The sequence below is a fragment of the Mauremys mutica genome, chromosome 6 (assembly GCF_020497125.1).
Source record: "Mauremys mutica isolate MM-2020 ecotype Southern chromosome 6, ASM2049712v1, whole genome shotgun sequence".
NCBI classification, from domain to species: Eukaryota; Metazoa; Chordata; order Testudines; family Geoemydidae; genus Mauremys; species Mauremys mutica.
Genome location: NC_059077.1, coordinates 42745705 through 42767555, shown reverse-complemented (window position 1 = coordinate 42767555; position 21851 = coordinate 42745705). Strand labels below are relative to the sequence as shown.

At 41.8% G+C, this 21851-nt stretch overlaps 1 protein-coding gene across 6 annotated transcripts in view; it reads right to left on the bottom strand.

Annotated features, from left to right (window-relative positions):
* The window catches only part of LHFPL2 (LHFPL tetraspan subfamily member 2), a 232234-nt gene that overhangs the window by 134135 nt on the left and 76248 nt on the right, over positions 1–21851 (bottom strand). For 2 of the 6 annotated variants that reach the window (XM_045021818.1, XM_045021816.1), the window contains exon 2: positions 17707–17784. The exons of the other annotated variants lie outside the window; for them this stretch is intronic. The gene's annotated coding sequence lies outside the window, so the exon portion shown is untranslated. The remainder of the gene's footprint in view (positions 1–17706; positions 17785–21851) is intronic. 6 annotated transcript variants of the gene reach the window in all.

The following is a 21851-nucleotide window of genomic DNA, read 5'->3' as shown; positions in this document are numbered from 1 at the left end:
ACCTCAGCCACAGTAATTTTAGCCTGAAATCACAATACTGCTGATGCTTTTAGAACATTTAATTAAAATAACTGCTTCAAAAAATTCCTTTTGGTCTTTGGGTATCTTCCCCCCAGTAGTGTTTTTGCTATGTTTTATCTTTGTAAATTTGAATTGCCCATCATCAAAGTTTGAAAAGTTTGAGACACCTACTTGCCAGAAGGCTAAACCAAATAGCTAGAAATAGATTTAAAAAAAAAAAAAGAAAAGAATATGTAGGGTAGAGTGTCAGGGTAAGGAAGGACCATCAGTAAGGTCTCAGGTCAACATCATTGTGAGAAGTCAGGCACCCATGTCATCCCAGCTGCTAGGAAAGGGAAAGTACTCAGAATTCTATCAGAGTGCTCTCTCTGGACCCTGATTTGTAACTCTATATTTTATCTCAGCCTCTCGTGAGCAGGGTTCAAATTTTGAAGTTCAGTGCTCTAACTACTAGAAAGGAGAAGAGTTTTCTGTCTCTGATCTCTCCTGAAAAGTCCCAAAGTTCCAGAAAGGTATTGAGGTGGCGTGTGATGGAGGGGGAAAGAGGTCCATCCCTATCACTTTTTTCATCCCTCCACTCTCCATTTTTGGGGTGCTCTTCCATTGTTAATTACCTGAAATAACAAGAAATGCAGACCCTGCTGCTGCTTACAGATCCCCCAAGAAGTGACATAAAACTGACATGAATTTTGACAGTTTCAGTACTTCCCATAAGGTTCTGAATAGTGGCAGTGAAACAGACTAGAAACGTATCAATTTTACTCAGCTACAGCTTGTCTCAGGGTGTGTCTACACTACGGGATTATTCCGATTTTACATAAACTGGTTTTTTAAAACAGATTGTATAAAGTCGAGTGCACGCGGCCATACTAAGCACATTAATCCGGCGGTGTGTGTCCATGTACCGAGGCTAGCGTCGATTTCCGGAGCGTTGCATTGTGGGTAGCTATCCCATAGTTTCCGCAGTCTCCCCCGCCCATTGGAATTCTGGGTTGAGATGACAATGCATGATGGAGCAAAAACAGTGTCACGGGTGATTCTGGGTAAATGTCATCACTCAATCCTTCCTCTGTGAAAGCAACGGCAGACAATCATTTCGCACCCTTTTTCTCTGGATTGCCCTGGCAGACGCCATAGCATGGTAACCATGGAGCCCGTTTAGCCTTTTTTCACTGTCACCGTATGTGTACTGGATGCTGCTGACAGATGCGGTACTACAGTGCTACACAGCAGCATTCATTTGCCTTTGCAAGGTAGCAGAGACAGTTACCAGCCCTATTGCACCGTCTGCTGCTTTGGAAATTGGCGATGACGGTTACCAGTCATATTGTACCGTCTGCTGCTGTCATGGGTGCTCCTGTCCGGCCTCGGTGAGGTCGGCTGGGGGCGCATGGACAAAAATGGGAATGACTTCCCGGGTCATTCCCTTCTTTATGTTTTGTCTAAAAATAGAGTCAGTCCTACCTAGAATATGGGGCAAGTCTACTAGAGAACCAGAGAGCACAGCCGCTCCGGGTCAGAGCCCCAGAGATCCTGCAGAAATTATGAGCTGCATGCCATTCTAGGGGGTGCCCCTGCAACAACCCCACCCGTTGCTTCCCTCCTCCCACATCCCTCCTGGACTACTGTGGCAGTTACCACCCCATTTGTGTGATGAAGTAATAAAGAATGCAGGAATAAGAAACACTGACTTTTTAGTGAGATAAAATGAGGGGGAGGCATCCTCCAGCTGCTATGATATTCCAGGCAGGACATCTCCATTTCTCATTAAAGGGTGGGGGGAGAGGAGCACAGCCTCCCACTGCTATGATAGTCCAGAATCTCCATTAGACATGAAAGGGGGGGAGGAGGGGAGAGGAGCTCAGCCTCCAGCTGCTATGATGAGGACGGTTACCAGCCCTATTGCACCATCTGCCAGGACTGAATCTCCAGGACACAAAGCTTAAAGAAGGGAATGACCGGGAGTCATTCCCATTTTTGCCCAGGCGCTCCCGGCCAACCTCACCGAGGCCAGCCAGGAGCACTCACAGGATGATGACGAGGACAGCTATCAGTCATTTTGTACCATACCGTCTGCCACTGGGGAGGGGAGGGGAGAGGATGCTGCTGTTTAGCGCTGCAGCACCCCGTCTACCAGCAGCATCCAGTAGACATACGGTGACATTGAAAAGAGGCAAGAAATTATTTTTTCCCCTTTTCTTTGGGGGGTGGTGGTAAATTGACGACATATTCCCTGAACCACTGGCGACAATGTTTTTGACCCTTCAGGCACTGAGAGCTCAGCCAAGAATGCAAATGCTTTTTGGAGACTGCAGAAACTGTGGGATAGCTCGAGTCCTCAGTCCCCCCTCCCTCCTTCCATGAGCGTCCATTTGATTCTTTGTTTTTCCGTTACGGTTGTCACACAGCACTGTGTTGAGTCCCTGCTGTGGCCTCTGTCTATCATAGCCTGGAGATTTTTTCAAATGCTTTGGCATTTCGTCTTCTGGAACAGAGCTCTGATACAACAGATTTGTCTCCCCACACAGCGATCAGATCCAGTATCTCCCGTAAGGTCCATGCTGGAGCTCTTTTTGGATTTGGGACTGCATGGCCACCCGTGCTGATCAGTGCTCCACGCTGGGCAAGCAGGAAATGAAATTCAAAAGTTTGCGGGGCTTTTCCTGTCTACCTGGCCAGTGCATCCGAGTTCAGATTGCTTTCCAGAACGGTCACAATGGTGCACTGTGGGATACCGCCCAGAGGCCAATACCGTTGAGTTGCGGCCACACTAACCCTAATCCGACATGGCAATACCGATTTCAGCGCTACTACCCTCGTCGGGGAGGAGTACAGAAATTGGTTTTAAGAGCCTTTTATATCGATATAAAGGGCTTCGTTGTGTGGACGGGTGCAGGGTTAAATCGGTTTAATGCTGCTAAATTCAGTATAAACGCATAGTGTAGACCAGGCCAAAGCTAAGCAGCTGCACAGGCACTAGGTTTTTCTCTGCAGACTCACGAAGACACTGCTTCACCAGTTTTTATTTGGATCATATGATTGTGAAGATATTTGGAAGGGTAAGAACTAGACAATTTTTTAATGAAAACTTAAATTATATAGCAATTACTAGCATAGGTCTCCTCATTCAACAGATCAAATAGCTTTTTCAAAACTTGCTCATCAATCAGTAATAAGCACTGTAACTGTGGTTGTAACATAAGAACGGCCATACTGGGTCAGACTAATGGTCCATCTAGTCTTCCGACAGTGGCCAATGCCAGGTTCTTCAGAGGGGATGAACAGAACAGGTAATCATCAAAGCGATCCATCAAACCACCGAAACTAACAGAATTGGCTGCTATCCTATGACCCAACTATTTTTTCTAATGTTTTAAATGATGGAATCACCAGTATCTGATACTTACCTTTGAATTAAAGGCAACAATCAAAAACGTCGTGCATAAAGGCAGTTCTAACCCTGACAGCACTTGAATACTTTTTTGTATTGGTGCTATATCACTTTGAGCTGCTCTCTCGAGATCTACAAATAGGATTGATTGGATCTGATTAGTATGTGGATCTGAAAATTCCAAAATGCAGTGGCTGCAGAAAATTGTGGAAAAGTAATAAAGTATAAAAATAAATAAAAAATAAAATTCGCAATTTTCCATGGCTTGTCCGCAACTCTGCCACAATTATTTGACAATCATCCCGCAATTATGAGCTCAACAGCCACTGAATTCCATTTCCCCCTTCCCTCCTGCACCCTTCAATTTATGAACACTGCTAAAACACTTGCACAAAACTAGCTTTCTAAAGTATTTTCTCTGAGTTCCTACATTGGACCAGAGCAACTTTTCAGTCCTTATATACAGAATTACCATCCAGTAGCTGTACTTTAGTTTAAGACCTCTTACAGGCAAAGCTGGCTATCACTAATCATTCCGTTTAAAAATGGGCTGCTGACATGGAACTACTCTATTCTCCAATATCTTTTTTTTTTTGCGTGTTGATAAACTATCAAAAGGGAAAGAGATGAAGAAATCTATCAGGTTAAACCTTCCACCATCTTAAGTGGTCCCTAAGCCTTTTGATTTCCGGAAAGAGTCAAATATCTAATTAAAATAGGCCTCTTTCTTGTTCTTTCATTCGCTCTCCTTTAAAAAGGGCTATGAGAGAAAGGAAAACAAATGAAAATGCATCTCTCTACTGTAAACCAGCCTAACAAAGCATCCAGTCACTTCCCACTGAGCTTCAAGTTCTGTTTGTGTCCACATGTAAGTGATTAAGGATGCTGTTTGAAACTTAAATCCACATCTGCTGTTCTGCAGTCTTTGGAAATCAGATGAATTTTTCTGACAATTGTTTGCAAAGATTATAATCACAAACATCTGTAACAGTATCCTTATATGCAGGAAAAACACCATGAGTCTGAAAGCCTTTTTTGCTGAAAGTTAATATTTTTGTTTTCTCATTTAAAAATACTAAAAAATAATAAATTTTAAAAAATCTGCATGTCTCTTCTCAGATGGAGATCATCAGTAATTGCTTGAGAAAGACAAAAGTTAAATTCTAAATATATTTTTCTTTCTATAAGTTATTGCCTAATGGTCTAGGCAGTGTAATCAGTCAGTTGAAGTCCAGCTTTTATATTTTGTTAGGTCACACTGTAACATCCGTGCAGAAGTGACAGAACCCTATGAAAATCCAAACAAGGAAAAAGTGGTTTCTTTATTAAACTATGATAGTGACTATCTCCATTCTATTAATTGTCAAATCCAAAAGGTTTTGAATGGACTGCACATGGAAATTACAGAGATATACTTTCTTTAATAACTGGTTTCCAAAATCTGTATCTAAAAATGGTTTTAAAAATACAAAGCAAGTTATTGTTATACAAAACATTTCATATTAAAAATCAGTATTTATTGTGCCCACCTCATCACAGACCTTGCATTCAAACCCTAACAAACTAAGGAACAGATTCTGCCAATCTTACTCATGTTGAGTAGTACCTCACTCTGTGGAAAGCCCTACTGAGGTGCTCAGATACCATAATGATTAATTTCTACTCAGCTGCCCACCGAGTACCTTCGAAGTAAGGTGCCACTCAGCATGGATAAGGGCAGGAGATTCTGTCCCTAAAAGTGTTCCAGTGAACAAAAGTTGCACAGTAATGATGAGAGAGTGGAGCTGCCCTACAGCAATTTCCTTTAAAAAAAGGGAAAGAAAGCTGTTAAATCTTTTCAGGCTGGCTGCTCCCAACGAACATGCATATACATTCATTAACTTTGAGCTAGGAAAATTCAATTTCTGAGCTCAAGAGTTAATACATTTGTTTCCCATAAACCAAACTAATTACAATGAAGCCTCTTTTGAATAAATTCAGAGGATCTGAACACAACAATTAACAGAACACCACAATAAAAAGGAAAGACCCAAACAAACAGACATGGGCTCATCCAATGGTTCATGCATTATTCTTCACACTAGAGCCTCATTTCCCCAGTCCTTTTACTCTGTACTTTTACTCTTTTCTAACATTCTTCAAATAGTTGTTTCTTTTTAAGAAGGTTTCTGTCTGCTCAAACTTGTTCAGACTGAAGCCAAACTTTGAGGACAGAGGTGTCTCTCAGGTCAGTCTGTACTAATTCTGAATGACAAAACACTCAAGTATTAAACTACAAACCAGGCAGACAAGATTGTATGAAGATTAAGTTAAAGCACTATTTGTTAACATAGTTCATAATTCTGCTTTGAAAGCAAGATAACATTTTCTCAGACAATTTATTCATAACCTACAAACCCAACATACAGTGTATATGTGTATATCTGTATGGAAGAGAGCATGCACATGCATTTGTATGAGAGCAAGAATGCAAATAATATGTTCCATCAATTCCTTGTCTTCCGATTGCCCTCGTGGCTAAAAGGCTAAATGAAAGTCATGTCCCATGGGCCTTTTTCACTCTGTCCCTCTGAAACTGTACCAAAAGCCAGTCTGGAGTCTCTCAGAACATCTGGATTTGACACTTTTTGCATTTATCTGGCTAAACAAAGATTCCCCCCTTCTCCCCTGCCAATACCACAAAGGATTTAATGCACCAGCAGGGACTAGAAACCTGAAACTCAATCCAATATTTTCATTAAATGATTCATAGACTCACACAGATTTTGAGGCAGACTAAGGGGACTCTTTAAAGCAATCTTGGACTGGATAAGACTGCACTAATTTACTCATATAACAGGAACCCACTGATGATGTATTTAATCAGATTGAAATACAGACGAAAACCAGAAACCATTTACCCCAGATAGTGCAACCCCTACTTTGAAGTATCGTAGCAGCTGGTACAATGTATCTTGTGCTCTAAGAAGTGTAGGCAGCTGAGCGATAAGACTCAAAGTAGTAGATTCTAAGGATGAAAAGAGGTCAAGGAGGGGAACCAAGAAAGTTGATGAGGCAAGAAAGATCAAAAGTGTCCAGATGTTACTGTAAAAAATTTTTTTTCTTCATATTAAAAAACATCTTTTTCTCAGTGAGATAGCAATAGCTACATGCCCTATACCCCTCAACAGCCATACGTGTCTGAGAATTGCTGTTACTGAGTGTGATTCACATACACTTGTGTACAGAACACAAACTGCATGTACACACAATGCTACCTTCACATCTCTTGCTGTTGTAATCAGTGGGCTAACACCACACTGTATTTTTAAAACAAATATTCCTTATTTTGCAATGCTTCAGATAGGAACTACTCAATCAATAAAATCTACAAGACATACATGCTTGTTGAACTAAATCCTACTCCACATTGATACCCTGGAATAACATGAGAGGAACAAAGAAGGAGAAACATACAATGTTTTTCCATTCCATTAATTGTCAGATCCAAAAGATTTTGAATGATTGCACATGGAAATTACAGAGATATATTTTCTTTTATAACTGGTTTCCAAAATCTGTATCTGAAAATGATTTTAAAAATAAAAATAAAGCTTATTATTGTAAAAAAAAACATTTCATATTCAAAATCAGTATTTATTGTGCCCACCTCATCAGAGAGCTTGCATTCAAACACTAACAAACTAAGGAACAGATTCTGCCAACCTTACTCATGTTGAGTAGCACCTCACTCTGTGGATAGCCCTACTGAGGTGCTAAGATACTAAAATTTTACTTTCATAATTTGAACAGAAAACTGTGCAACTTATATGGAAGGAAAACCTGTTTATGCCAAATACACTGAGTGATTCAGTCAAGAAATGTTCATCTAGATGAGTAGCCTGTTGTAGTAATACGCAAAATTCAGTAAGATCTTGATTATTCTGCTGTCTAAATCAATCTTACTGGAAATAGGCTAATTTTCACACTTCTATTTTGACTGTTTTTCTAATTAGTTCTGAGTTTATGACTTGATAATGGACCTGTTTGTATAAGAGACTCCTTCCATTTTCTTCAGTTCCTCTGAGGCTTAAACAGCTTTCATTAAAGTATCAGCCAAATATTGGCTAGTGTGATGAAAAATACAGGTAACTCTTAATTTCAACTAAATGATTAGGGAAAGCCCCATCCTGCCACTTCTACCTAAGATTACAGGTTTTCATGGCCTCTGGGAGGAAAGAATTATCAGAGAAAGAACAAAAGAAGAAGAGAAAGGAGTGGAAATATTGGGTGTATAAAGGGCATGCAGAATATAAGTGTGATGCAGACCTGTAGAGTTTACTATAATGGATCATTCATCATACATATCAAGGAATGAAGACCATATGCTTTCAGAATATTTGAGTGTTACAACTTGTGCTTACAACCATTTCATAGGCTGCCAAATGACAAAAAGTTCATAAGCTAAGTCTTCTCTGCATGGACATGTTGATGACTTCCATTTCTTCAGCACTAGCTTTTTAGACAGAGTGGGCATACACAAGCCAGTATTCTTTTTAGTCTGTCACTTAGAGGACAAAGGGAACACACCACCTCCCCAAAATCCTTTAATCACAGAACATTCCCACAGCACCTGTAGCAGCTTGTCTACTGAAGTGCCAGCAGGCATCAATGTCTTTTATCCCAGTCTTATAAATTCTAGTTCAAATGGAAGTGGAACAGTATTTTTCATTGTAAGAGTCTATCACAGAGGTCTAGGAAATCATGTTTATGTTAATGACCCCTCAGACAGGCCACATTCTTGCATTCCAGAAGTACAGTAAAAACTAAATTCTGTTACTAGTTTGCACATGATCACTAATAAAATGAAAAAATGTAGATTTTACAGGCTAGTCTTTAGGTATCGTAGCAGACTGAATGACCCTGGATTTGCAAAGGAACACATTACATTATGGACCAAATTTCCCATAGGGCTCCTCTGATGCAACACATACAAACACAACTACCCATTATGAAAATCAGTACCATTAAGTTTGTAAATTGATGGATCCACAATTACTGAGGAATGTATTAAGGAAGGGATATTGAAAACATGTCCCTGTGAGTGGCAAATAAGAGAGGCCACTTCTATTATGTTAACTGAATCTAGTTGGCCATGTGTAGGATAGAAGATCTTCTCCATAGTGAATATCCTGTAAATAAGAACTCACATTTCTTATTTATGTTGCAGCTTCTACAACGTCTTCCACTTCTCTGAAAACAACAAACTGATCCAGAAAGGCATGCTCCTCTGTGGCTGTGCTGTAAGTATGATATTTTAAGGTAAAGCAGCCTCATACATAAGAAGCCCTTGGTTCACACTACCCAGCAAATACAGTGGTTTAGGATTTCAACTAGCGATATACATCATCCTTTGGTGAAGTGAATAATTCATATTTTCATTTAAAAATATTCCAAATGTTGCCTTTTTAAGTACAGCATAAGTAAAAGACTGACACATTTAATGGCACTAAAAACCATGAACAACCACCTTTAATATTGTTTATGTCTGGTACACTGAAGGTATTTGTTCCTCTGGGATATTTAAGCAAATTTGATATACAGGGGATAAATTCACTCATTGGAGTATTTTTGTATTGCCTGTTCACAAGTTTAAAGACTGCAAGAAGTCTATGTGGTTGACATGCTGCTATATGTTGTTCTTGGTTCTCAGCATCTATGCAATATAGTAATTCTGAATTGCATTAGTACTTACACACTTCCACTATGAACACAAAATACATACACGTATAATTTTTTCAGCATTTAAAAGAAAAGAGGAGACTTGCTCTCCCTTTATTTAGATGCCTAGCTTTAGGCACCCAGTTTTGAAAATCTTGGCTTCCACAGCTACTATTTTTCTCTCTATCAAAAAACAAAACAAAACGGTATGCCCAGAGTATATACTGATATTTCAGATGATAATTAAGCAGACAACAAGCTAGATATGCAGATTGATGGACAGGGTACAACTGAGAAATAGTATTATTCATCTCAACACTATAATCAATAAAGATAGGTCTTCCCTCTAAATCTTAAGGCACATTTAATATCGCTGCATTTAGTTGAAAATTAATCTCTACAGTTGATCTATTTTTTAGCTGTTGGTTATTTTCTGGTGCTGTTGAAATGCAGGCTTCAGTGCAAAACAGGCTGCTAAAGCCATTGTGCAGACACCTTGTCTCAGTCAAGGAGGCAAGGATTCTCCTTACTAACTAGAAAAAATGTATTTTTTATTCATTTTCCCTCAGATTGTTTCAAATATCACAGAACTAGCCAAACATCTGAAATAGTGAATCAGTTCTTGGCTTCAAACTTATTCACTGCATCAAATGTTGTTTAAGTCATTTTTACTCCAAAATCCCTACTAGGGTGACCAGACAGCAAGTGTGAAAAATCAGGATGGGGGTGGGAGGTAATGGGAGCCTATATAAGAAAAAGACCCAAAAATGGAGACTGTCCCTATAAAATCGGGACATCTGGTCACCCTAATCCCTACACACAAGTGATCAATTAGTTTAATGTATGCACTGTTGTTCTAGCTCTGTCGGTCCCAGGATATTAGAGAGACAAGTGGGTGAGGTAATATCTTTTATTGAACCAACTTCTGTTGAAACCTCACCAACAGAAGTTAGCCCAATAGAAGATATTACCTCACCCACCTTGTCTCTCCAATTAGATTTATATCGTAGTCCACATCCACCTTCATTTTCTGGCAAACTAGACATTTGGATATATGTTAGGTTCTACCCATGACACATATCCAGCATAAAATAAAAAAAAAATTGGAGCTATAACTCCTAGGACTGGAAGGGACCTTGAAAGGTCATTGAGTCCAGCCCCCTGCCTTCACTAGCAGGACCAAGTACTGATTTTTGCCCCAGATCCCTAGGTGGCCCCCTCAAGGATTGAACTCACAACCCTGGGTTTAGCACTGTTCAAACCACTGAGCTATCCCTCCCCCCAATTTATTGTCAGAAATTGCAGCATTTCACACAAATTAAAAGAGGATTGTGCCTTCAGTTTAAAAGTAACATGCAGGCTTCCAAATTTATCTGATATTTTTAAATCTGTTTTCATTGAACATGTTGCCAGTTTAACAAAACTTTTTAAAAAGCTTCATGTAAGAGTTGTAATAAAAAGGTAATAATTGGAGATATACCAATGTCCTAGAGCTGGAAGGGACCTTGAAAGGTCATCGAGTCCAGCCCCCTGCCTTCACTAGCAGGACCAATTTTTGCCCCAGATCCCTAAGTGGCCCCCTCAAGGATTGAACTCACAACCCTGGGTTTAGCAGGCCAATGCTCAAACCACTGAGCTATCCCTCCCCCATTTAAATTTAAAGCATTTTGTATGACATCCTAATATACAGCTTTATTTAGCAATAGAACATATATTTGTTCTATTACCTTGCAGTCAGACTCAGTTCACAGTGAGAACTGACTGCCCTCAAAACAGTAAGACGACAAAATAAGCTTTGAAAGCTCCAATTTTCTTCAAGAAAAATCATCATTAGTTTTCACTATAATCTTTCAAAGACAGGCAAACCAAGCACAGATTAGCAAAGTCAATGTACAGTGTATTACACTAGGGTTAATTTGGTGGTACATGCATCTGGTTTGAGAAACCTGGGACAGCTTTCAACAATAGGAAATGTCAACTCCATATATTTTACTGGTGTGGACTTTCAGAGACCATAAAAAACTGGGTCCTGTCATCTGTGCATAGATATTTAAAATCACATGGCACTTATTTTAAGAGTAAGGCTTTATTACTTATTTTCTTGGCCAAAATTTTCCCTCTTCACATTATGCATCTGGCTCTGTACTATTTGTCCACTTGGCTCCTATCCTTCACCTCAACAAGTGATGGCAACTAGTAGCTGTCTTCTTCATTGCGTATGCGCAATATGCCTCAGGTGGCATGTGACCAGGATTCATCACTGAATTTGGTCCACTGATTGGATCATTAGCTTTTCCAGCCCAGGCTGGGTACTGACGGGGAGTGCGACATGAACGCTGATCCAGTGGATACCTGGAAAGTATTTCCTGTATGTATATAGTTTGGAACACAATTTTGGCTGCTTTGTGGTAGGTATTATCTTCATATATATAAGCATGGAATTATCATTATAATTCAATGTGTCCATTGTGAAAACAAAGCTGCATATTTAGGATTAAACTGTTTTATTACATTGGGGCCAGCACACAATGTGGAAGATACTCAGTTGGTGTAAATTCAAGGGTGAGCAAGGGTTGCCAGTGTCACCATTCCCTATTTAGAAAAATAAGAAATAGGGAGGCCCTTGAATGGCTACCCATGCAAGGGTCAGACTGTGACTGGCTCGTAACTAAAAGGTTGTATGCATGATTTATTTTACTGATTTAAAGGTGTGGGGCCAAATCCTTACCTGATGTAAACTGGCATAATTCCATTGACTTCAGCTGAAGTAAATAAACCAATGTATTCCAGTTCACTATTTGACCCGTTAGCTGTGTGGGGTCCGTGAAGCCTAACTGGACATAGCTTATGTAACTGCACAGCAGAGGGACCCATCACCAAGGAATCAGCTCCAGATGGGACAACATGAGAGGCAGCCCAAGGCTGTCTGGGAGACACATTGGTTCCATACGTCTCCTTGCCCTCTTTGTAGGCTCCACTGTCTACCTCCATTAACCTGGCAGAGCAGGGGTTGCTATTAGCCAAGATGGGCAGGGATGATGCCCCTAGCCTCTGTATGCAAGAGGCTGCGAGTGGACAGCAGGGGATGGACCACTTGGTGATTGCCTGTTCTGTTCCTTCCCTCTGGGGCACCCGACATTGGTTGCTGTAGGAAGACAAGATACTGAGCCAGATGGACCTCTGGTCTGACCCAGTATGGCTGTTCTTATGTGACTTGCACTACTGTAACTCCACTTTGGGCAGATTTCTTCTACCTTGGATTTGCATCCTGGGTTCTACTAGCAGACACTGAATCTGGCCCCTTAACATCAATATGAAGTTCAAAACATTCACTCTGTCAGCCATGAGATACTAGAGCAGATAAAAGACACACACACCCTACATAAACCAAACATTTCTATGAATCTTAACATTTCTAGTCTACATTATTTCTCAAGAATTTCTTATTATTTTACATAAACCTCCTGGTGTAGTAAGAGTAGAGCAGTGGATACATTTCTCATTTCTAATTACAGGTTTTAGCCAATAAACATCATCTTCAGGAGCCCACAACACTTAATTCTGAAGGTCATAACTAATTCAGTACTTCAATAGTTTCCCTAATTATTTATTTTTATCTGAAGTGGGTACTGTGAGCGTCTTCCTGTACTTGTTTTTAAGGATGCTTTAATCATTTCTTGATCTAGCTTCAAAGGTATTTATTGCTTTATTTGTAAGCAGTTTATTTTCCTAGATAGCCTATTCTGGATCACACCATAAATTCAGATTAAGTTTGGCACTCAGATTGTTCATGCCAAATATATCAATTTCCTGCAATGGCATTCATGTTTCTACAACAATTATTTGTCAATCACTAGGATAAAAGGTACACACTGAGAGTGTTGATTTAAATTGCCCAAATCATTAATACAAATTTTTGCTTAAATTCTACATTTGCAGTGTAACCACATCACTTCCAAAAATAGGAACCATTGTGCACTGCTTGCTTAATTCTCACAAGAATCATGCCATGCAAACCTAAAAAAAGGAATGCTTTTATCAATGATTTAACAAAATCAGATCACTGATGTGAAATTTTAAAGTGTCCAATTTGGCTACCTAAATCTTTGCTTCTGATGTCACTGTGAACTATATAAAGCAATAAGCCTCCAACTAGGATTAATAATGAGCCAGTAAGAATAGGCTATTCAGGTGAGACTGATGTTCCAGAACATATGGAGAAGAGCAACCCTACTTTTATTTGCAAAAATACAATCTCCACAACTGCAAATTCTGCAGAACTCTTTGGCAAGCTTTGCTTTTTTTGAGAATAACCAACCAGGCTTACATACTATATTATAAAAATGTGCTCTTCATTAAAATTGGCAAATGTGATTTTAAGGCCTATCATAGCATCACAAAAACAGTTGTTATTAATACTGAACTGTTTTTAGTTTCTTTAAAGGCTCGTATCGCTACGTATTACAAAATTAAAGAAAAGAAAATGACCAACTTTGGCACAGTTAAATGGTTCACATTCAAGATTCCTAGTAAGTCATCTTCCTACCTTCCTAAATCCTCAGTTTTTGGTCAAAATATTGTTTCAGCATTGGAGTTTCATTCAACAGTCTTTTGAATGACACTAAATAACCTGTTTACTGAAAATATCCTAGGAGAAGGTGGGAAGGCTATGATCAATACAGAGGCAGCAGTGGAAGACACAATGAAGATGACTGAATGTGGAAGCTGCAGCATGTACATGGAGGGGGTACCTGACTGGGTTGATCCTGGAGGGGGTACTTGATAAGAGTTTCATCTGCATGAAGTGCCACCTGATAGAGCTGACGGAAGAAAAGATCTGAGGATTGGAGATGCAGGTGGAAACTCTGGTTGAGTTTAGAAGGGGGTTCGAGCAGATGATGGAGCAAAGACATGAGGCGGCTGAAGGGAAAAGCTCAGACTTGCAGATGGAAGCAGGACCAAAGAATTCTGAGGGGAGACTGCTGGGTAAGGAAAGTGGACAGTGGAAGCATGTGACTAAGAGAACCAGGCAGAGGAAAAGACAGGCTAGTGAAGGAGAAATAGAGCTCAGGAACAGGTTTGCGGAGTTGGAAAATGAAGAAGGGGCACAGCAGGTGGTTGCTGAAGGTGAGAGGGCAAGGAAGAAGAGAAGAGCAGCTAGTCCTATAGCACAGCAAGCAGGAGTCTCGGGGAGCAGCTCCAAGGCAGAGGGCAGGAGCAGCACATGGCAGTGAGGGGAGGGACAGCTGAACTGCCGGCAATTGATAGCCTGCTGGGCAGCTGCTGCACAGGGAGCGGGGAGCTGAGGGGGGGGGGGCTACCGGTCCACCCTGGTTCCAAGCCCCCACCAGCTAGCTGCAACAGGCTGCTCTTCCTGAAAGCAGTGGAGAAAGCAGGCGGCTGCCAAAGACGTCAGAAGGGAGCACTGCACAACTTTAAATGAGCATGTTCCCTAATTGACAGGGCCGGCTCCAGGCATCAGCGTATCAAGCAGGTGCTTGAGGCGGCAACTCCGGAGCGGGGTGGCACTTTAAGGTATTGGGCGGCAATTCGGCAGAGGGTCCTTCACTCCCGCTCAGAGCGAAGGACCTCCCGCTGAATTGCCGCAGATCACGATCGCGGCTTTTTTTTTTTTTTTTGGGGTGCTTGGGGCAGCAAAATCCCTGGAGCCAGCCCTGCTAATTGATCAGCAATGTAACAACGAAACAATGTTAACCAGGACGACTTTAAGTGACGAGTTACTGTACTCCAGATGAGGCCTCACCAATGCCGCATAGAGGGGAATGATCATGACCCTCGATCTTCTGGCAATGTCCCTACTTATACAATGGAGAAGGGATAATAATCTCCGTGACCGGTTGATTAGAAGTCACTCTGTAATAAAGTATCTTTACACCTGAACAGTGACCTAACATTATAAATGAGAGGCCATGAGCAAAAAGCTTCCTTGACAGGTAGAAAAACTCCTTCTCTGAGATTCTACTCTGCTAAGAGGACCTCTTAGTCAGACAGATGTACCTGAACTATCGGATGTATGTATATACTGGCCTAAACCACAAAAATCACTGTTCTGGCCATTCGGATAGCAAAATACTTCTGATTTGCTTTGATTTTATCATGATTTTATTTAAAAAACCACATTGATTTCTTAATTTCTTTAACATATTTGTTTTAGATTATTATTAGGTCTCTCCCTTCCCTCTACCAGAGTGAGAGTCGGGGGAAAGAATGGGACTGAGCCCTGGGGGAGGGTGCAGTAAAGAGTCCAGGGGGGTGGGAAGTGGCCCGGTGGGGTGGGATGGGACAGTAAGGAGCCCGGGGTGGCAGTGAGGAGCCAGGGGATGGGGGAGCTGTGAGGAGCCCTGCAGCAAAGCTTAAGGCTGGGGCTGGGCAGTGGAGCAAGGATAGGGCCTTTTGAGGGAAGGCAGAGTGGAGGCAGGGCCATGGTGCAGGTGCCAGTTGGTCCCCACACTTCTAGGGAGCTTCCAGTACTCCATCGCCTCTCCAAAGGAAAAACTTATGTGCCACCTATGCCAATGAGCTTGGAGACTCAGACCCAGAAGTGATCCACCCAAGTCAAAGTAAATTATGGGAAGGGTTCAAAGTGATAGGACTATTAGAGAAATATTAAAAATCCATGAACTATCTTTACTAATAAGGCTGTATTCAGAAGTATGATCTACAGCAGTGCTACTCAAACAGTGGCTTTTTCAGTGTGTCTCCTGCAGCTCTTTGCAACACATGTTATTAAAACACTCTGTGATTTAATTATTAACCAATCAGGATGCTTTTACTGTGTTATTAACCAATTGTAGTTGATAAAATAATAATACCTATGTGACCCACAGTGCCAGGGCAGCCCTCTCTGAATTGTCAAGGTCAGGGCAGGCTGCAAAAGAGCAGATACTCCCAAGACTGGTAGGAGTTAACTGAAGTTAAACTCCCCATCCAATCACAAACTGTGCCTCTGATCCTCCACACTGGTTATCAAGAAGCTGACTAAAGAAATCACACAGCCCTCTTATTGCATTCCAGTTCTCTGGCTCTTAATCAGCACTTAGGTCCAGTACAGTGAGAAGTTATTTAAAAACTCTGCTCACTATACAAAATGTTCTTTTGACCCCAAAGGGTCAGCCATGTACCAGGTCAATATTAGTCTGGATCTTACTCAAAATACTGCTCTGCTAGCCAATCCTTGTCTAAAACTAAAGGTTTATTATAAAGAAAGAATAAGAAGAGAGTTGTTAAATGGTAAAGCAATCAGACACATACCGAGACTTCAAAGTTCACATATCAAGTTCTTAGCAGTACTGGTGAGTTTGCTGGCTTGAAAGTCCCTCTAGAACACATCCAAAGCTTGGATGGGTCATTCAGTCCTTTGTTCAGAGCTTCGATTTGTAGAAAAGCTACTCCAGAGGTAAGAAGCAGGAATGAAGACAAAATGGAGATGATGCAGCTGCCTTTTATATTCTTTTGCCATGAGGCCTGTACTTCCTATGTCTCAAACACAAGCTTCACAGCACATGGAACAGCCTTTGAGTTCTTTGTCCACAGGCATGCCCCTACATGGCTTGCTGACTCATCAGGTGTAGCCCCTGACTTTATCAATGGGTTTATTGTACAGCTGATGTCCCTTGATGGGCCATCAAGCCGGCTTAGTGCTGATGCCATTCTGTCTAGTGGTGTCACCCAGAAAAACAGCACAAGATTGAAAATACAGATATACCAACGTATCTATAACTCACAATCCAAAGGTGATGCAAACATATAAACAAGATCATCACATTTTGGCAAATTATAGCATTTTTGTAGATACCTTACATGGCATATCTGGTCAGATTCCTTGCAATATTATAATATTGGTGTTAACAATATCATAGAGTGTCTCCATATTTCATACAGTGTCACAACTTGGTCAGTCATTTTGCTGTGAGAATATAATAGTAAATTAAATAATGAATGACTCTTTTGGGTAATGTTGATTGCCAGTTTGGTTCCTAAACCACTGATATCTGAGTAATACTGATCTACAGTAATACGATAAAAGAGACTGCTTTAAAGATGATGAAGAAAGGAAAGATCTCTTGAAGCCTCTTTAGTACTTGCTTAGTGCATTTATGGCTTTGCAAAGTCTTATCACTTAACTACAGCACTAAATTCCTAAGGGAAAGCAAGAAATACACACTCTAAGGGCACACTTCCTGAGCTGAAGTGTTTTGGTTAAGTAATGTGTTTACACTGCACCAAACAGCTTTTTTAAGTTCAAGGACTCTACCCAGTTTTGCAAAATAAACACATTACAGTATTCAGTCAAAAGGATATCTGCAAATTAAAAGTATTTTACTGGTTCAACACAATGTTAATGGAATTCCATTTGTTTCCTGTTTTAATTTTAAGAAAGGGTTTTCTGAGAAATGCGCATTTGCAGTTTTTATTCCCACATATTATGGAAGAGATCAAGGAATTCTCTTTGCCAGATCCTATTCTGAGTGAATGACAGAAATGCAATTCATGGACCTATTTGCTGTACAAATTAGTTGCTTAAGGACTATTGATAGATACATAATATTTATTTTAAGAGTAAAATTACTTACTCTAATGCATGGTTTTTTCATATTCCTTCCATTCGCCAATCCATGTACAGACATGCCATCACTGCCCAGCGGATTTGGCTACATGTACGAAAAGAGGAAAACAAAAAGACTACAGTTGTCTACACACAAGCCTTGTCTATGTGGAGAAGCTGCACTAATTTAAGTAAAACTGGTTTAAAATGCTAGTTAGTTAAATCAGTGTAAATCCCTGTGGGGACACAGGGACATACTTATATCACTGGTTATATTTGTTTAGTTTGCACCTGTACTTTTTTCAACACAACCAATAAAAAACAGGTTTAAAGAGTATCAGACACAGGTTTGCATCTGTTTAACAAAGTGATTTAAAAATCATACCTTTACTTAAATCAGTGCAAATTTAAGTGTGGACAAGGTCTAAAAAATCTGTCTTCCGTACATTCCCTTAATCACAGTCAAGATACAAATAGATCACCACCTTAGAGACCGTGACCAGCAGTATGCAGGGAAAATGAGGAACTCCTACATCACACAATATCTAAAATAATATTCCTGAAGGCATCAGTGGCAGACATCAGCCAGTCCAGTCTGAAGTGACAAAACTGTAAAACCACTGTCTCTAAACAGTAGAATCTAAGAAAACAGAAGGCTAATGAGCTTGAGAGGGTTTGGGGTTAATATGCCTTTTGAAGGAGAAAGGAGAAAAAACTGCTTGCAATGGAGAGAGTTCCAGTTGTATCTCAGAATGGGTGACTGCGATCTTTTGCTCCTGATCCTAACAGAGGCAGGCTCCCTACGTTGGTACCAATTATCTATTCCTATAGGAGACAAGGGGAAAAATATGATTTAAGAAAATACTACTGAGGTTTATGATGTGTTTTGAGTTCAATAGTAAAATACATTTGTCACACCTACCACCAATAAGCCCGAAATCATAAAAATGTCCCTCTCTATGCTCTTGTATGCCATTTCAATGGCCTTGCTTCAGTTTATTTTCCTTTAATTTTTTCTGTTACTTGCATCCTTACACATATCTCCCCATCTCTTTCATAAAAATTTGAAAGTAAATTTAGTGCTAGAGAAATGGTCTGGCTTGACTAACCTGAAGAGTAAAATTCTCAATCTACCTACTGACTACATACAGACCAACTGCAGTAATGCTAAGTTTCCCCAGGGCGTCTTGCCAGTGTTCTGGAAGCATCACTACAGCAGGTCAGAGGACAGTTCAATCTCCATGTTCATTAAAGCCTGGGCCTCTCTCTGCTGAGAGTGTTTTTTGTTATATGGATACATGACCACTAGGGACTAAATCAAGACAACTAATTTAGTTCAAAAGGACCACTAAACAGTTATCAGATAATAAGGCCTGGTCTACACTAGGACTTTAATTCGAATTTAGCAGCGTTAATTCGAATTAACCGCGCACCCGTCCACACCAGGAAGCCATTTAATTCGACCTAGAGGGCTCTTTAGTTCGAATTCGGTACTCCACCCCGACGAGGGGAGTAGCGCTAAATTCGACATGGCTATGTCGAATTAGGCTAGGTGTGGATGCAAATCGAACTTACTAGCTCCGGGAGCTATCCCACACTGCACCACTCTGTTGACGCTCTGGACAGCAGTCCAAGCTTGGATGCTCTGACCAGCCACACAGGAAAAGTCTCGGGAAAATTTTAATTCCTTTTCCTGTCTGGACAGTTAGAATCTCATTTCGTGGTTGGACATCGGGGCGAGCTCAGCAGCACCGGCAGCGATGCAGAGCTCTCCAGCAGAGGCATGTAATCTCTGAATAGAAAGAGGGACCCAGCATAGACTGACCGGGAACTCTTGGATCTGATCGGTGTGTGGGGCGAGGAGTCTGCGCTTTCGGAGCTGCGCTCCAAAAAACGGAATGCAAAGACCTACGAGAAGGTCTCCAAAGCCATGAGAGACAGAGGATACAGCCAGGATGCAACGCAGCGCCGCGTGAAAATCAAGGACCCCAGACAAGGCTACCAAAAAATCAAAGCGGCAAACGAACGCTACGGAGCCTGCCACCACTGCCCCACCAGTGACCATGGACTCTGACGATGGGACAGTGTCGACGGCCAGTTCCTCGGCGATGTTCGCGGATGGGGAAGATGAGGAAGGGTTTGTGGAGGACGAGGCAGGCGACAGCGCTTACAACGCTGGTTTCCCCGACAGCCAGGATCTATTCATCACCGTCACGGAGATCCCCTACCAACCGTCCCCGGCCATTAACCCGGATCCTGAATCAGGGGAAGGAGCAGTCGGTAAGTGCTTTAACCATGTAAACTTTTATTCTTAATATAACAGGAATCTGAAGTATGTGAAAAGGAAGTCTCTCTATATATGGGGATAGAACAGAAATCCTCCTGGGAGATCTCCACGAAGCTCTCCTGGAGACAATCGAAAAGCCTCCGCAGGAGGTTCCTGGGGAGAGCTGCCTTATTGGGTGCTCCGTGGTAGCACACTTTTCCGCGCGAGGCTTTCATGAGGTACTCAGGGAGCATTGCCTCCCGAGCACGGCTGCATAGGCCCCTGGTTTGTGCTGGCTTTCACGCAGCATGCGCTCTCTATCTCCTTCAGTGACTGTCCTCAGGGTGATCTCGCTCGGAGACTCCTGCATCTAATTAGGGGAATTACTGTAATGTTACGCCTGGTCCAAAGTATTTTTAAAAAATCTCCGGACAGACGGCATACAGAGACTCAGCACGCTGCTGCGTGACGAGCGTAACGGAAAGCCAAAGAATCAAATGGACGCTCATGGAGGGAGGGGGGACTGAGGATGCAAGGTATCCCACAGTTCTTGCTGTCTCCAAAAAGCATTTGCATTCTTGGCTGAGCTCCAAATGCTTCTAGGGTCAAACACAGTGTCCGCGGTGGGTCAGGGCATAGCTAGGCAATTTACGCAGCCCGCCACCCACCCCCAGAAGTGAAAGGGAAAACAATCCTCTCTTGACTCTTTTACATGTCACCCTATCTTTACTGAATGCTGCAGATAGACGCGATGGTGCAGCACTCAACACCAACATCCTTGCTCCCCCCCCCCCGCCATGGGTGGCTGATGGTACAAAACGACTGGTACCCGTCCTCATCATCAGCCTATTGGCACATGGGGCAGTGCAAAAGGACTGGTAACCATGCTGACTACCATCTGTCAGGTCCCCCAGTGTCAGGTGAACCTATTTTTTCATGGTAGATGGTGCAGTATGGCTGGTAACCGTCTTAATCATAGCAACAGGGGGCTGAGCTTCATCAGCCCCCAACCCTTCATGTGTAAAGAAAAGATTCAATTGCCCCCGGACTAGCAGCAGGATGCTGGGCTCCTCTCTTCCACACTCCTTAATGTCCTATCTGGACTATCATAGCAACTGGAGGCTGCCTTCCACTCATTTCTCACTAACAAGTCACTGTGTCTTATTCCTGCATTCTTTATTACTTCATCACACAAGTGGGGGGACAATGCTATGGTAGCCCAGGAAGGCTGGGGAAGAATGGAATGAACAGGTGGGGTTGTTGCAGGAGCACCCCCTGTGAATAGCATACAGCTCATAATCTATGCAGGATCTGATACAGAGCAGCTGTGCTCTCTGGTTCTCTGATACAGTGGTTCTCTAGTACACTTGCCCATATTCTAGGCAGGACTGATTCTATTTTTAGATACCAAAAAGGAGGGATTGACTCAGGGAGTCATTCCCAATTTTGGCTTTTGCATCCCTGGCTAAGAGCAGCCAGGGGCACTTATGACAGTAGCAAATGGTGCAGTGCAAAAGGACTGGTAACCATGCCCATCTTATTACCAATTTATGGTATGGTAGATGGTACAGTATGGCTGGTAACCATCTCTGCTGTCATGCAAAAGCAAAAGCATGCTGCTATGTAGCGCTGCTGGACCGCCTCTGTCAGCGGCATCTAGTACACATACGGTGACAGGCACAAAAGGCAAAACAGGCTCCATGGTTTCCACGCTGTGGCGTCTGCCAGGGCAATCCAGGGAAAACGGGCTTGAAATGATTGTCTGCTGTAGCTTTCCCGGAGGAAGGGATGACTGACGACATTTACCCAGAACCACCCGCGAAAATGGTTTTTGCCCCATCAGGCACTGGGATCTCAACCCAGAATTCACAGAGACGGACTAGACTGTGTTCATTGTTCGCAAAAAT